At 39.0% G+C, this 16,358-nt stretch overlaps 1 protein-coding gene across 4 annotated transcripts in view; it reads right to left on the bottom strand.

The window, feature by feature from the left end:
• Nucleotides 1-16,108, bottom strand: part of LOC149140189 (serine/threonine-protein kinase EDR1-like) — a 499,775-nt gene extending 483,667 nt beyond the window's left edge. For 3 of the 4 annotated variants that reach the window (XM_089447023.1, XM_089447024.1, XM_089447025.1), the window contains exon 1: nt 15,850-16,108. The gene's annotated coding sequence lies outside the window, so the exon portion shown is untranslated. The remainder of the gene's footprint in view (nt 1-15,849) is intronic. The other variant, XM_089447022.1, reaches the window with a different exon arrangement.
• Nucleotides 16,109-16,358: the final 250 nt, after the last annotated feature.

Below are 16,358 nucleotides of genomic sequence, written 5' to 3'. Positions count from 1 at the left end.
AGAGCACATCCAATGCTACCCCAGATCAACATAGGGTTGTAATAATGATGTATGGCAATTGTTTTGATAGAGATACCTTTGATATGGTAATAACCGACATATGGCAGTGATTCAGTGATCTTCAATACAACATTGAACTTGGTATAACAATGACCCTGATGCATATGTATATCGCAATAACCTCAAAGTATATGACAGTGCCCTTAATCTTCATAACAATGCTCTTCATATCTGAGATTGATCTACATGACAGTGCTCTTAATATAGTGACCTATATGATAGTGGCACATGACAGTGACTTTTATGTATGACTATGGCAGTAACCTTGCTTTATAACAGAGACCTTGATGAATGACAGTGACAATGATCTTTGATATGGCAGTGCCCTTGACATGGCAATGACAACAATAATCTAGATGACAGTGATAACAATGTGTTTACAATACTCTTGACAACAGTGAACGTGACACATGACTGTGATCTATATGACAGTGTGTTCATAACAGTGATGGCAGTTGTGGATGGCAGTATTGTGACAATGGTGTATGATTTGTCAATGATGGCAGAACATCTATGAGAGCAACAATGAAGTATGACAGTGACAGTAATGTATATTGTACTCTTATGACAATATGATATGGTCTGTTGTTGGATTGGCCCTAGGTGGCCTAATGTAATTGATGATGATGTCTCATGATATTTGTACTTTGTATCTCAGTTGAACATTTGATGAATATCTAAAGAAGAATCTGGTTGGGTTTTGCCCTGATCTCTGACCTAAATTTTGGTGTCTCTATTGTGTATGACTTTCTTCTATTGTTCTTTACTATTCTGTTGTATTGTTGATGTTATTGTTCTCTCTACATGATGATATGATGTAATGGGGTGAATATAATGTGAAAATGTTGAAAATTGTAATTATCTACAGCAGAGAATTATCTAGCCCAAACTTTAATAGGTACTTAGGCCCCATAGAAGTATATTGGCACCCACAGGTGAACCGTTGAGAGCCTTAAGTCTCCAAGTAGCAGCAGCACATCACACCTACCCTTGAAACCTTCTGCACCCAAGACGTTCTGCCACTTTGCACTACATTTGATGATTCTTCAAGATGATGCACCTAGACCAGCATGCCCCAAGGTCGGCCTTAGCACTCTCTGAGACATGGCAGTTGATCCAAATCCCAGATCAGGATGGTCTCACCTTCAAAGACTTAGGAGGCCTAGTAGCACCTAGAAAGCCCTCAATGTTGGAGCAGAGATGGACATTTTGAGCAGTTGGAGACCCAAGAGACTACCCTTGGTGCCCCATTTTGGATTTTGGGGTCCACAAAGGGAATTTGATCAGCCCAAACAATAATCTCTTTGATCTCCCTTTTATCTCCTCGGCTTCCTCTTTTATTTTTGTATTTTCCACTTAAATTGATAATGAAAATGAAGTGTTTGAACCCTTATTTATACTAGTTTTGATCTTGAGACGAAAATACGCGTCTATTGATGGAACATGTTAGCGTACAAGTCGGCTTAGGTCGGTTAGCCTTCAATTATATTTTTTAAACTTAAAGAATCATTTTCTCCCAATCTAAGAAGAGTTAGAGAGCGTGTAATAGCTCGTTGGAAAGGGGAAAATGTCCTCTATGAGCTTATGCCAAGTCCTTCCTTAAATAAGGTCATTTTACCACCAAGAAAGTTATATTTGTGAAACTGTCATTATTTTATTTATGGCAGCCATTAGGATTTTATGTCTAGGGCTCCTTCTTCATGGTCTTAGGCCTTCAAGCTTTTTATGATATGGGCATCTTTAGGGAATCATTATTTAACAAGATATTTAGGGCTTAGGGCATCCTATTTGCCAATCAACATTTAATCATGCATCATACAAGGACAAGGGCTTTCATCAATGAGTAGAAGGGTTTCATGTAAGGGATTCATCATCATGCATCATTAGATCATCCAAGATAGATCATGGGCATCTAGGGCTCATTAGATCATGCATCATGGGTATACTTATTAATGCAAGCATTTCATTAATACACATAGGATTAGGGTTAAGGTTTCCCTAGGGCATCGTGAGCATTATTCAACATAAGGATATACATGCCACCACAAAAGGGTCATCACAAGAATATTTGCCATCTCCACAAATGCCATATTGACATCAATGACTATTTTGACCAACAGTGTCCTAACAGGAAGAAGGAATCTAGGAAGGATCATGTAGCTGCATCAACAGAGATAGATGCGATTTTTGCCCAATTCAAGAAAGATTTCTCATTGATTACTTGCATGGAAAGCTCAACAAACAACGGTGTATGGTATATTGATTCAAGAGCATCCTTCCACATGACCAGGACCAAGAAGTATTTCAACGACCTGAAGGAGAAGAACATGCAGTTTCAAATCGAGCTAGGAGATGATGGTATGTATGCAATTAGAGGAGTTGGTACTGACAATTTTCAGAGGGATTCAGGTAATCCTCTCCATCTCAGAGATATCCTCTATGTTCCAGGACTAAAGCAGAATCTTGTTTCGGTAGCTACCCTGGAGCACAAGGGTTATGATGTCATCTTCAGCAGAGGTAAGGCTTACCTCCAGCACTTAGCTTCTAGATGTAAGAAGCAAATAAGTGTAAGGAAGAAGAATTTGTGCTTACTACAGGTTGAGACAGGTGCAACCTTGAGCAGCAAGGCAGGAAGTTCTCAAAATAGACAAGTGATAGTTGAGCGAGAGCAGGATAGAGCTCTCAAGATGGAGCCTCAGCCAGTATCTCAGTTTAAGTCTCAGCTAGTTAGCAGTTGGGTTGACCAACAAGATGATGAGGAGCTTAGCCCAAGATGAGTGGAGGCAGCCACTCAGTCAGTGACTCCCAGTATAGAGAGAGTTTGAGCCAAGTGGGTAAAATATTTGTTTAAGGGGGATCAGGAAAGAGATGGATCTTCCGATACCACATTCAAGCAGAGTAAGCAGTCACCGAGATAAACCGAGTACATGGAACTTATGACTGAGGCGGTAGACTCGCAAAGCATTGTTGGGAAGAACAAGTCTTCAAATCAAATTTCGCAGAAGAATGCAGGGAAGTCTTCTAGTTCACAGGGAGCAATTACAACAGCAAAGAACATGGTAGTGTTGGAGACAGATCCAGGGGGAAGAGGTTCTTCCAGAAACACCTTCCTCGCTAATAGGGAGTGTTGAAATTATAGTGAGGGAAGGTCTTCTTGACTTGTGCCTTAGTCAAGAAAGACCTCGATCAGTCTTTCTTTTAGCATGCACGAGTTCTTGGTGTTAGGATGAGTTCATGGAGTAGTTAATTCATGCATGGAGTTGGAGCAATTTAGCAGACTTCTAACAGGCAATCCTAGTTTCGGATAAGATGAGTTGGAAGCTTCAGTTTCAATTGAGGCAAAGATTAGTTATAACTCCAAAGTTTTGAGTGGAGAGAGTTTAGTTCGAACTCAGTTAACTTATCAATCACAATTGTTATTCTAAATTCGCACTTGCCAAATATAGCATGATGGAATTGCTTAAAAGGATTACGAAGGCACATCCTTGTATCATTCTCATATGCACAAGTTTGTGTGTGTGAGAGAACATCTTGTTGAGAGAGCATATTAAGGAGGAGCCTATATGCAAAATTGAGAAGGAGACTTCCTTGCAGACTAGCACTAGGATTTAGGAGGAATTCCTAAATAATAGGAGCCACTATTACACTAGGAAATAGGAGATTTCCAGCGCTAGGAAATAGGGGTTGAATTGCGCAAGGAAGTAGGAGCTAGGTCGAGAGGATTGCAAGGAGTTTCAAGCTTAGTCCAAGCAGTGAGAACAAGTGTGTTCTCGAGTGGAACAACATCGTCTTGTAAGAAATTCATATGCTCAAAAATCTTTCAATAAAATTCTATGACGAGAAGAGGGTTTTCCCAATTGGGTTTCCCATGAAAATTATTGTGTCCCATGTGTGATTTTGTTCTTTATCTCTGAATTTAACTCTGATGCTTTTAGTGTTGAGAAATTATGTGTCTTAGTGAAAAAGGAATTAGTTTCAAATTGTTCATCATAGCAGTTGCAAAATTTCAAGGAAATTTAACATGGCTAACCCATTTTTCCATGAGCAATGAGGGTTGATGTGGCACCCTCTTGAATTATGGTGGTCAATCACAATATGTCAACTTCGGGGAAGGATAACTTTTGCATCCAAGCTTCAATTGACGTCTTTCTTGGATTGTTGGAAAGGTCTCTATGTGTAGAATAGCATCAAGGGATTTTGCACTTCTGTGGAAAAATTTTACCACCAAAATATGTCATCTAAGGCCTCAAATTGGTCCCAGAAGGTTCCTAACCTCAATTCTCCAACTAGGACCCGCCGCTAAAACTACTCCTATAAGCTAATTTCTCTTATTTTTCCACCGTAAAAGCATCAAGATGGATGACAAACAATATAATGATCCAATCCAAATCACACCTCCCCATTTTGGGAGGCTTTTGGTTCTCAAAAGCTTTTATTGAATGTGGTGAAGAAATTTTTCCTCTACTTCTTCTTGGAGTACCATTTAACATTTCCTAGAAGCCATCCTTTCAACCCAATCTTCCAAAGTTCATGTTGCACATATCTTGTATTTTTGGCCCTCTTATGCAAAATTGTACTCCATCAACTTTGCCTAAGCATCTGGAGCTAAGTCCTTTATGGAAGGTAGGACCTGCTCCTCTTCTTGATCTAGCATGGATGGCTCATAGAATTCATATTTTCCACATTCACCACTTAGTAAATGAACATGTATGGGGGTAGACTGAATCAGTAGGCATTTCCCACCTTTTCTAATATCTTGAAAAGGACCATAACACACAACCTTGATTTTCTTACCAAGACCCTATAGCCTCTCCTTGTTCAAATGTAAGAATACTTTGTCTCCCACTCTAAATAACTTCTTTGTTCTATGTTGATCATGCCTAGCCTTGTACTTTTCTTGTCATTTCTTCAATGCCTCTTGTACTTGCAGATGGATCTGCTTGATCTTCTCAACAAATTTCTCTACCCATAAAGCATCCGATGTGAGATCCTCCCTCAGTCCTCCTTGTTGTCCATATGCAATATCCAAAGCTAAAGGTGGAAAATATCCAAAGAAAGTTTTAGATGGGGATTTCAGATTTTCATCCCATGTCTTTGGATGCTTCTGATTATATACCCCCAAAAGCTGCACCAAAGTCTTGTTGACTACTTTGTTTGCCCATCTGTCTGCAAACGGAATGTTGTAGACCTCTTCAACTTTGTGTCCATCTTCTTCAACAATGTAGTCCAAAATGCACTAAGAAATCTAGTTTCCTTATCTGAAACGATGCTCCTTGGTATTCCAAAGTGCACCCTTACCTATCCAAAGAACAAATTTGATACTTCTTGCCCACTGATGGTCTTTTTAAAGGGCATGAGAATGCACATCTTGTTGAACCTATCAACTACCACAAACTGGTAGTCATGTCCCTTCCTGGTTGTTGGTAAACATCCCACAAAGTCCATGGAAATTTTTTCCCGAGGACAAGTGGGTATAGGTAAGTGATGGTATAGACCCTCTTTCATGTTACAAGGCTTGTTGGCACAAAAAACCATACATCTTCTTATGAACCTAGCAACATATTGCATTTTGGGCCATAACACATACCTATGTAAATTGACCATTGTTTTCCCTACACCAAAATGCCCTACAAGCTTGGAGGTATGAGCCTCTATTATTAGTTATAGTTGCACACCTTTAGGAACACATAACTTGTCTAGCCTACATAGTAACCCATTGTGAATATGATAGTCAATTGTGTTATCTCCATTGTCTACATGACTTTGAATCTACAACTGCCAAAACACCTCCTTGAAGTCTGCATCCTCTGTATATGCCTCTTCGTATGGATCATGGGTAAAAGGCTCCATGTGCATCAGAGTTCCCAAAGTTGTGATCGTTTACGTGGGTGGCCTCGAAAGCATGTTTTCCAACCTATTTGTGCTACCCTTCTTGTACTTGATCACTAAATGAAACTGCAGTGAAAACCCCATCCACCTGTAATGCTTGATTTGCTATAACTTACTTTGGGCCTGCAAGTACTATAGCAAGTGCCAATCTGTGTGGATGACTATTTGCCTTCCACTTCTTGACAGCATGTAACAGGGCATAGAGCTCCTTATCGTAAGTAGGGTAGTGAGAACCACCCTATGAAACACTTCAGAATGGTAGCATACAAGCCTTCCTCCCTGCATCAAGACCACTCCCACAACATACCCACTCGCATCCATCTCCACTTCAAAGTTCAAAGGGCTATAGCAAATTTGGCAATGCAAGAACCGGTGTTCGACTGATTTTCTTCTTCATCGCCTCAAAGGCCTTCTATTGACTCTTCCCCCACTAGAAACTCCTGCCACCCTTGTTATGGCATGGAGTGGAGTGACTACTACTGAAAAATGAGGCTATGAATTTCCTCAAGTACTGTGCCACCCCAACGAAACTCTTGACCTTGGAAACATCAATAAGCATCGACCACTTCAAGATGGCCTCCATCCTGGCAAGGTCTATCTTAAGCTTCCCTCCACCAATCACATAGCCTAAATACAACAAAGACTATTGTGCAAACTCGCACTTCTTGAGATTTGCCAGCAATTGGTGCTTCTTCAATGTCTCTAGCACCGCCATCAAATGTGAGATGTGCTCCTCCCTGTGAGCATTGTAACAAATATATTATGTATATAAAGTTTAAACAATAACAAATGAATCTAGATATGGGCGCAGTGTATCATTCATTAATATCATGAACATAGCTAGTGCACTAACCACTCATACAAACCTTGTATGGTTTTGAAGGCAGTCTTCTAGGTATCTTCTTCTTTGACTCACACCTGGTGATACCCTGATTTTAAATCCAGGTTGGTGAAATATTTTGCTTGTTGCAACTAGTCCAACAGGTCACCAATCCTACGTAAGTGGAACTTGTTCTTGAGCATAATTTTGTTTAATTCTCTGTAATCAATGCACATTCGCCAAGTCCCATCCTTCTTTAGCACAATTATGATTGGTGAGGTACTTGGTCAAATAACACCCTACTCTAGCAATTGTCACAACTACTTCTTCACATGACTTGCTTCTAGAACAAACTACTTGTACAACACAATGTTTGGTAACGGAGAGTCCAACAATAGTTGGATCTTGTGCTCCACTTCCCTTTTGGGCGGTAGCCCTTTAGGATCATGGAACACCCCCTTGTATGCCTATAGCAACTCTTCCAGTTGTTGCCTTTGTTCCTTAGTGCGCCCGTCCAAGAAAGCCTTTGATCTCGTTAACCCTTCTATAGACTAAGTTTCTCTTAAAAACATTAAAACATAATTTTTGCTAGAACTAATCAGGTTCTTAGCTTGGTTTGCATTTACTAGCAAAATTTTAAACTTGCCCTTGCGCGCGTTCATGATGAAGGATTTTCAGTCCTTGATGAGTTGGCACTAGTTAGCTCTCTACATAGGTTCTTAGCTTGGTTTGCATTTACTAGCAAAATTTTAAACTTACCCTTGCGCGCGTTGATGATGAAGGATTCTTAGTTCTTGATGAGTTGGCACTAGTTAGCTCTCTACATGAAGATTGCATCCCCCATGTACATATGAGGACTCCCAACCACCACTCCACATACATCAAGTGGAACTACATCCAATTCTACTTCATCAAAAAAATAAGCACTTATAGCAAATTTTATTTTACATTGTTTTGTTACCTTGATTTTTGCCTCCTTATTTACCCACCCCAATGGATATGGGCTAGGATGATCTCGAACCTCTAATTCCAATTTGTTGACCAAATCTATTGCAATGAGATTCGCCTCTGATCCCGAGTCAAACAAAGCATCAATTTTTTTCTTCTTAACATATATCTTTATATGGAAGAGTTTGGTCATCTCATTCTCTTCCATGTGTTGAATGGTGTTGTCATTGATGTCAACCCTGAGGTTTGACTTTGACTAAAACACCAACCATTGATGTCAAACACTTAATGAATGCTTCTTATATTTGTCTGGATTACATCAAGTTGGAAGCTCCAATGTTGGATGGCTGGAAATCCTAAGTTCTAGGTCTGGGTTCCCTAGTCAATGGACATACCCCGAATTTGTCGGAGGTTTTTGAAGTGGCAAATCATTGCGTTTGTCTTGGAGATCCTCGGCAATGGATACTCTTGGTTTGAGAGATATTCAAGTTTGAAGTTGATGACCTCAGTTTTTGGGCTAAAACCCCAAGGGGTGGTGACATAACCACACATTCATTGGTTGTTGGTCATTAAACATTTAGGATAAAGGTTATTCATCTTGTTTTGTGAAGAAATCATTTTAAGGAAGGGCATCACATGTGCTATGCACCCTTAGGAAGTATCCTTCATCGATTAAAAGGAGAAACCCAAACTTCATCCACCAAGAAGGGGCAGCTGCCTTCCTTACTTTACAAGGCATTTAAAATCCAATGTTTGACTTATAAAGGCCCTCCAACATCTACTTGTATGAAGCCCCTCTCAACTCAAGATATCCCTATAAAAGAAGCCTTCAACTCCCTCCCAACATATGAACTTTAACGAATAATAATGTGAAAAACCTCTCTGAAATTTTCGGCCACCTGAGGAAGTTAACACAGAGATCAATCAAGGGTTTTTGTTTGTATTTTTTATTTGGGATTAGGATTCATATGGGAATATTTTTTCTTGTAGGTTCAAGTGTTCATCCTCTCTCTTGCAGCTAGCATATTCAAGATTGAAGGTCCAATTTATGTTCAGTTATTAGGGCATCAAACCACTGTTACAGCACCTAAAATTTACAAGGTCTGATGCACGTATGTGACTGTATTTATACCTGTGATCACCGAGTCCTCGTGGAAGTTGACCTGATTCAAGCAAAGGACTAAGGCTGATGTGATATGGTGGTTAGCTCCTTATTGTCTATGACTTCGGCCCTTCATTAGGGCTTCCATTACAGGAGCTATACTATGGTTTCAACCCTTATCTAGGCCCTGTTTTGAGTACTTATTATAGGTTTGGATCAACGTTGTATATGGTATTTGGTAAGAGTTCATGTTAGGCCTTGATACATTTGATGATTGAAGGGTTGTTGACAATCTTAACAAGTTGTGGCAGTACTCTAATATCTATGACAGGCATCTACAGTAATACTGTTAGAAGACCGTGTTGACAGTGAGTCAATAATTCATATGTCAATATATGATAGTGATTCTCGCCGCAATCTCATTGTGTATCAGTGAACAACTTCAAGAACCAAATGCACTAAGCCAATCATTGATTTTGAATTTTGTTGTGGTTTTGTCCAAGAGTGCCTTAAATATTCATGAAGTTGACTTAACAAGCAGCTGCTTGGACAGTTATTAACATTACAACAAGTGGCTCTTGGTGTTAAGTGACCCATGCTGTGATCTGATGCTTGACTTCATTGACAGGAACACTTACTATACCAGACAATGACAGTACTTTTCATAAATATGCCAAAATTCTTATACAGTGAATCTATGAAGCATTTGACCTTGAGCAGTGGAGGTTAGAGTGTATAACTACAAACAGTGATACATATAGCAGTGACATTGTTTTGTTCATTGATATGACAGTGATAATTACTTTGCGGTACAATTGTTAAATGATTAGACAGTACAGTAATTTGAATTGAGTTGACTACAGTGATATTTGGCATTGTCAAAAAGACAGTAACAGTGCTCTTGTTGCCTGGAGCATTTTAACCGTGACTTGACAGTAGTAAGACAATGTTTATGTTACAGTGACATGCTTTATACTACAGTGGGTTTGTGACAGCATCCTTGAACAGTGACCTTTCATGATTGCAGTAGGTGTTGACACAATAGTGACCTTACATGGTACCAGGACATTGAATATATGAGCAAGCTATAAGACATGCTAGTAAACCCTCCTTGGGCAGAGTTTGAGACAATTGCAAGCAGGTCATAGGGTTGACCTAAGGCATCTTGGATTGTGCCATCATCAGACATTAATGCCCAGTACTTGCAGTATCATTACTAGTTTGGCACAAGTGATTTGATTTGACTGCCTATGAGCCCTTGAACGCATATTCATTCAAGAGCAGTGTAGTACAGTGACATTGACCATTGCAGTTTGCATGTGTAAATGATTGACTAATACAGAGATCGGATTGATTGTTTATTACAGAAAAGTGTAGTTGTGATTTTGGTACAGCTAGGGTTTACAGTTGATGCAGAAGCAGATTTTCAGTTTGATGTGCAGATTGAGCAGTAGTTGGATTGGCATTGTAATTGAGCAAATGTTGGTTCAGTGAACAGTGGTTGAAGTAAGATAGTGCAGTGGTCAGATGGTGCAGTGTTGAGTAGTGTGGCTGCCAGGAGTTGTCAGTGATATCCTTACAGAGCAGAGCAGCATAATCTTTATTACAGCTTTCTTATATTGATTCAGAGCACAATGGGATCCAGTCTGAAAATTGTGAAACGTGGTCCACATGTTGATTAGAGTGGCAGGGTGGTCAAAGGCAGGTGATTGGAGTCACCTTCAAGTTGGAGCCTAAGAACACTTCAAGGTGGAAGGGTGGTGCTAGGGATGGTTGTAGCTTGCATAGGGTGTTGGAGCATCCATCCAATTGCAGCTGGTACATAGGGTATTGGAGCATCCATCAGGTTGGAACCTAAGAACTAGGGCGTTGGAGCGTCCTCCCAATTTCAATTGGTAAATAGGGTATTGAAGCATCCTACAGGTTGGAGGTTGTAAATCAGGGGGTTGGAGCCTCCTTCAGTTGGAGCTGAAATCTTGATGTAATTATTCTTTTTGAAGAAGACAAATATTAAAAAGTGTTCGATGGTTTTTGACCTGGAGGGGGTTTTCCACCTAAAAAATATCTTTGTACACTATCTTGATTATTGTGCATTGTAGAGGTGTTGTTTACTGTTTTTGCTATATGATACTGGTTAATGTTAAATATTGCTAAAGATTAACTAATACTCTGAAAAGATTAATAAGTTGCTAATTGCTACGAAATATTGATTCACCCCCCTCAGTATTTCCAACACCATGTCCAAGTTGCTTTCCATGTGATTGCTCAAATTTGTGGCTATGAGACTTTTCTTCTTCCCATCCTTCCTCTGATTCTTGGAGTTGATACCTAAATGTAATTTCCAACACTTCTCTCTATGACCATCAATGTTATAGTGGTTGCTAGGATCTTTCCACCAATGTATTGTGGCTATTGTCTTCTTGTCCTTCCCCCCTTTCCATTTCTTCTTCCCCTCTTAGGAAGCTTCCCAGTGTTCCTTCTCCTTAACCACTCAACTGTCCTTTCTTTTGACTTATGCTTTCCAAGTATTGTGTCTTTACACGAGCCTCAACCACCGTTCTGGGTTTGAACAAGATCACTTGCTTTGACATATGACTGTGTAGACCCTCTAGATACTTGGTGAGTACATCTAGGTTCATAGGAGAGAAACCCAACATTATTGACATCATCCTTAATTTTGTGGTGTACTTCTATACACTTTCCCCTTGTCTTTGTCTAGACTCTAAAGTAATGCCATCAAATCCACTGGTCCTCTACATACCCAATGGGGTAAAATTGGGACTTTATGAGATTTCTAAAATCCTCCCACTTAGTTACTAGAGGATCTCCCTCTAGCCTTAGTGTTTTCATGTGGTTTTCCCACCAAGTCAACTCATGGCTCTTTATGCTCGAATGGGCAAATGAATTTTTTGTTCCTCATCTATATGGTGAACAGTAAAAAAAACCTCTAACTACTGCAACCGACGATTCGATTAAAAAGCATCAATCTCACCTTGATGCAGCCCAATATCCACCATTCACTTCTATATTGAAGAGAGACTATGAATGGTTCACAACTGTTCTTTTTCAGATTTCCTGGACTCCTCCAATTCTTCCTGATCGCCTGATCTCCCCTCCAATCTTCCCTTTGCCTTGGAACCTCCATCTTCTCCAAACAAGTCGAGCTTATTGGTTAGTGCCACCATGAGGAGCCTCACATTATGGTTTATATCTACAACTTGAGCTACCAACCACGAAAACCTCTCCTCTGTTGTATCTCGAGGGTTATCATAAACTAATTCATTGGCCATGGCTAAGGTTTAATGACTTTTTGCTTAAACAATTTTAATTCCCTGCAACTTCCTACGAAATACCCAAATAAACCTACTTTGATATCAATATGATTTGGAAGTTGTCGTGGATATTCCATTGGACATTTTGTCACACCAAATCTAATAAAAATAGATTGAAATATGAATTCTATACTATGAGGGTTAATTTTCCTTAATTTTGGATTTATTAATTATTGTTATATGCTTCTGCATGCAATAGATAAAAATGCAGAAAATAGTGAACAATGAACACCAAGATATGATCTGGGATCCTCTTTAGGGAGAAAAGTCAACTAGAAGGTGAGGCTATTGTGCTCTCTTTTGTCTAGAATAGAAATGATGCAAATACAAAAGAGAAGGCACTCTATGGAGTTCCCTAAGAACTGTGGCCTGTGGGCTGCTACAAAATATAAACCCCCTCTGTTATGCTCTCTCTATCCACACTTAGTTACTCTACTCTAATATGGAACAAAACGTAAGAAAATAGAATGGAACCCTTTTTTCTCCTAGTGGCCCCATTATAACATGGCCCAATAGTCAACATGGGGTTAAATTTGACCCATTCAACCCTCAACATGAGTTACAATTTGACCCTTCTAGAGTCATCTTCATCATCCCCACATGACTAGCCCCTTTTCCATGAGTAACAAGGGTTGACGTGGCATCCTCTAGAAGTATGGTGGTCAATCACGATATGTCAACTTATAAGAAGCATAACTTTTGCATCCAAACTCCAATTAACATCTTTCTTAGACCATTGGAAAGGTCTCTTGTGTGTAGAGTAGCATTTGGTGTTCTACGCTTGAGTGGCAAAGTTTTACCCCCAAAAAATGTCATTTAAGGCCTCAAACTGGCCATGAGATGTTTTTTACCCAAATCCTCCAACTGGGCCCTACCACAAATACTACTCTTGTAAGTTGATTTCTCTATTTTTCCAACCTAAAAGCATCAAGATGGGTGACAAACAATATAATGATCCAATCCAAATCACATTTGCTTTAGTTTGGCTTAACATCTAGCACAAGAACTGTGATCAACATAAACAACATAACGACTTTTAAACCAAAACGATGTGAGATATGATGTACAAGTTCGATTAGTCAATGGGATGACAATAGTGGTTCCTTTGCCAACATTTACAAATGGTTGAACATCAACAAATTTACAATCAATATCCTACAACTCCTTTGATATTTTGTACATTCCCTCAAGTAGCAATGTCTACTAGTTCAATAAGTACATCAATCATAAGACAATTGTGTCCTTGACTATTACACCTACTACACCTATCCATGCTCAATAACGTACTCCAACGTCTTCTATTTTGACCCTCCTCACTCCTCCAAAGAATAGCAATCCTACAAATCAAATCAAGAATGAGGAATCCCATGGATAAAAGCAACCTCAAATGCAGTTGTTTCTTATACCTACAATCTTTAAGGAACATATTTCATCACCAAATTTTTGAATCGCACACATAGTTGAGACAACTCTATTAAAGCTTCACTAAACAAAGAAACTTTGATGTTGGGGACACATCCAAAAGTTGTCTCCACAAAAGCCCCTTTGGTCTTGCAATCATCAATGGACATCTTTGCTTACATATATAATCAAGGTTGCAATCACAATCTTTCATAGACCCCTCAACAATTTTTCGACAATCTGAGGTGCTACACTTATATTCTATAAAAATAAACTCCACAGAAAAGATATAGTCGAAATTACCATTTGCATCAAAACCACCTTTAGACTATCAACTACAAATCATAAATATCACCCTACTATTAATCACTTCCCAAACTCTATTTTGCAAAAATCAGTAATTCAGGACTTGTTAGAAAAAAGTGAAGGATGTTAGCACTTTTTAAAATAGATCGTTATGGAATATATTACATTCACTTTGCCCAATTATGAAAATAAAGGTGGGATTGATTAGAACTCGAAGGCTAAAAAGTAAAATGTGAAAAGTGCTTGTAAATATTGTAATTTGTACATGACTTAATGCCTATGTTAAGCTTAACTGTTCAGTTAAAATAACATGTGATAAAAGTGAATAGATGTTTACAAGTGTCATTGGGAATATTGCATGTATCATGAAATCTTTGTTAAGAATGTTGTACCAAATGGTTGCAAAGAAAAATTGCATGTGTCATGAGGTATCTTGTGTCATAAAATCTCGTGAAGAATATTGTAGCAAGTGTCACAAAAGGAATATTAATGGTTGCACTGCCCTTATATTTCGAAAAGCCAAGTGTGCAGGATTTGCACTTCACTTGTGCTAATCTTGCATATTCTAATTTTGGCTCTTTGTACTCTATATATACATACACAATCTTGAAGAGTGTACAGAATGAACAAGTCAACAACTTAATCTTCTCTTTAAACTTCCTCTTGTGTTTTCAGGGTTTCCCTTACTGTCATGTCGCCCAGGAAGTTTTTTTTTCTCTGCAATTTTGATGTAAGCTCATTCAGCTGGTCTTGGAATTTATTCCCAAGAGTGGGTTTTGATGTCTTCAGATCACATCGAATATTGTGTTCAACTCTTCTCACTTTGCTCCACCATTGGTCCGCATCAGTTGGTAGAGCAGCCTTAGATCAGGCCTATTGAGGTTTCCAAATTCTGGTGTTTTCATGGAATTTTTGCTCCCATCCAAAACTCTTCAAATTTTGCAATAAATTCAAGTGATTAGTAGCATGTTCACAACTTTACAGCTTTTTTTGCAGGTTGTTGGTGCTCGACTTGCCGTAGTGCATTCATGAAGTTCTCACACAATCATAAAATTTATGTCCATTTTGCGATTCAGTGCAATTTCACAGATCGCTTAAAACATCCACGCACCTCTAACCAGAACATGCAAATCGCCCATCCTCACAACGCTTCTATTATCAGTCAATCGGCCCTATCTTCCACACATTTCTCTCACTCTCCCGCGGTAGAACAAAACGTAATAATTCCCGTAGGAATATCTAAAAACGAACATCCGAAACTTGCCTCATACCAAATTGTTGGACAAATCACTCCAGAAGTAGAAAACATTAACTTCGCAACACAAACAGAGAAATCAAGATGCCCGATCATTCTAGGCTAGGGAACTCTGAACCCTAAGACATTTTAAATACGAAAATTTGCCCAAAATGATATTCTTTATCATTAAGTCACATATTTTGAGTTTATTTGAACGGCATATGAAACAAGAAGAATATTTTCGTGTTTCCCCTTCTATCTTCTCTATCTACCAAAAACGTTTGAATGTGCGTAGAGGCAAACACGCTAAATTTGGTTAAAACTTTATTTGTTTCAAATTCATAAGTAAATTCACTGAGAATGCACGTAAAATCAAACATGCCAAATTTTCTTAGAGCCTTAGTTTTTCGGATTGCAATAGATATATTAAAACAAATTCATGGGCCAAGCCTTAGATCAATTTGAACGGATCAGTCCTAAAACCTGAAAAACTTGTGGAACGAGTAATTATCCAATAATTGCTGCATAGACTGAACCAAATTTCGGTGTCCAGGGCGCCTAATTTAATCCAAGGCTCTGAGCTATACACTGTTAAATGCTTATTTATTTTCCTCTAAGGTGAACAACTAAGATCTTATTAAGCTCAAGGCTATTCTGCTAAGCTTTAAAGACTACTAAATACACTCTGTTGAGACACTGCTCTAAGCTACTGAATATTTCAGGCAGCAATTGAAATGGAGATTAATTTACTCACTTGCTTGAAGATGAAGCCGCACGTAACAGGTTCCGCGATCGAGCCCCCGCAAGTCACAAGCATCGATCCCGAGCAAAACCTCCTCGAAGTTTCCAACAGAAGTGAGAAAGGCGAAAGAGGTGGAAGAACAGAAGGCGAGGGTTTAGAAGGATAAAGAGTCGGTATCGATCCCCCGACAGAGTGCCGCAAAGAGGTAAAAAAGAGTCGCAGTACTCGCAGAACGATAACAACCAATGAATACGATGTGAGGCTTTTTATAAAAATGGTGGCAATAAAGGTTTCCTCGCCGCAAAAGGCTGTATGAGAAGTGTCGGTGATGACAATATTTTAAACCTTCAGTCATGTATTTCGTCACGTGCGTCTCTTTCATCTTTCGTTTTTACACATTCGGAAAAGCTCATTTCTATCCCGTTGTCGTTTTAAATTTCGAAGCCTTTTTGACAGAGAGCTTGTCCACTGTAAGTTGGACATAAGGCTCGGTCAATTTGAGAGGATAAATATATTAGAAA

This window comes from Pinus tabuliformis, chromosome X, assembly GCF_031772625.1.
Source record: "Pinus tabuliformis cultivar Carrire ecotype Pingquan chromosome X, CPIR1, whole genome shotgun sequence".
NCBI classification, from domain to species: Eukaryota; Viridiplantae; Streptophyta; class Pinopsida; order Pinales; family Pinaceae; genus Pinus; species Pinus tabuliformis.
Note: the sequence above shows the minus strand (reverse complement) of the source record. Positions and strands in the feature narration are given on the sequence as shown.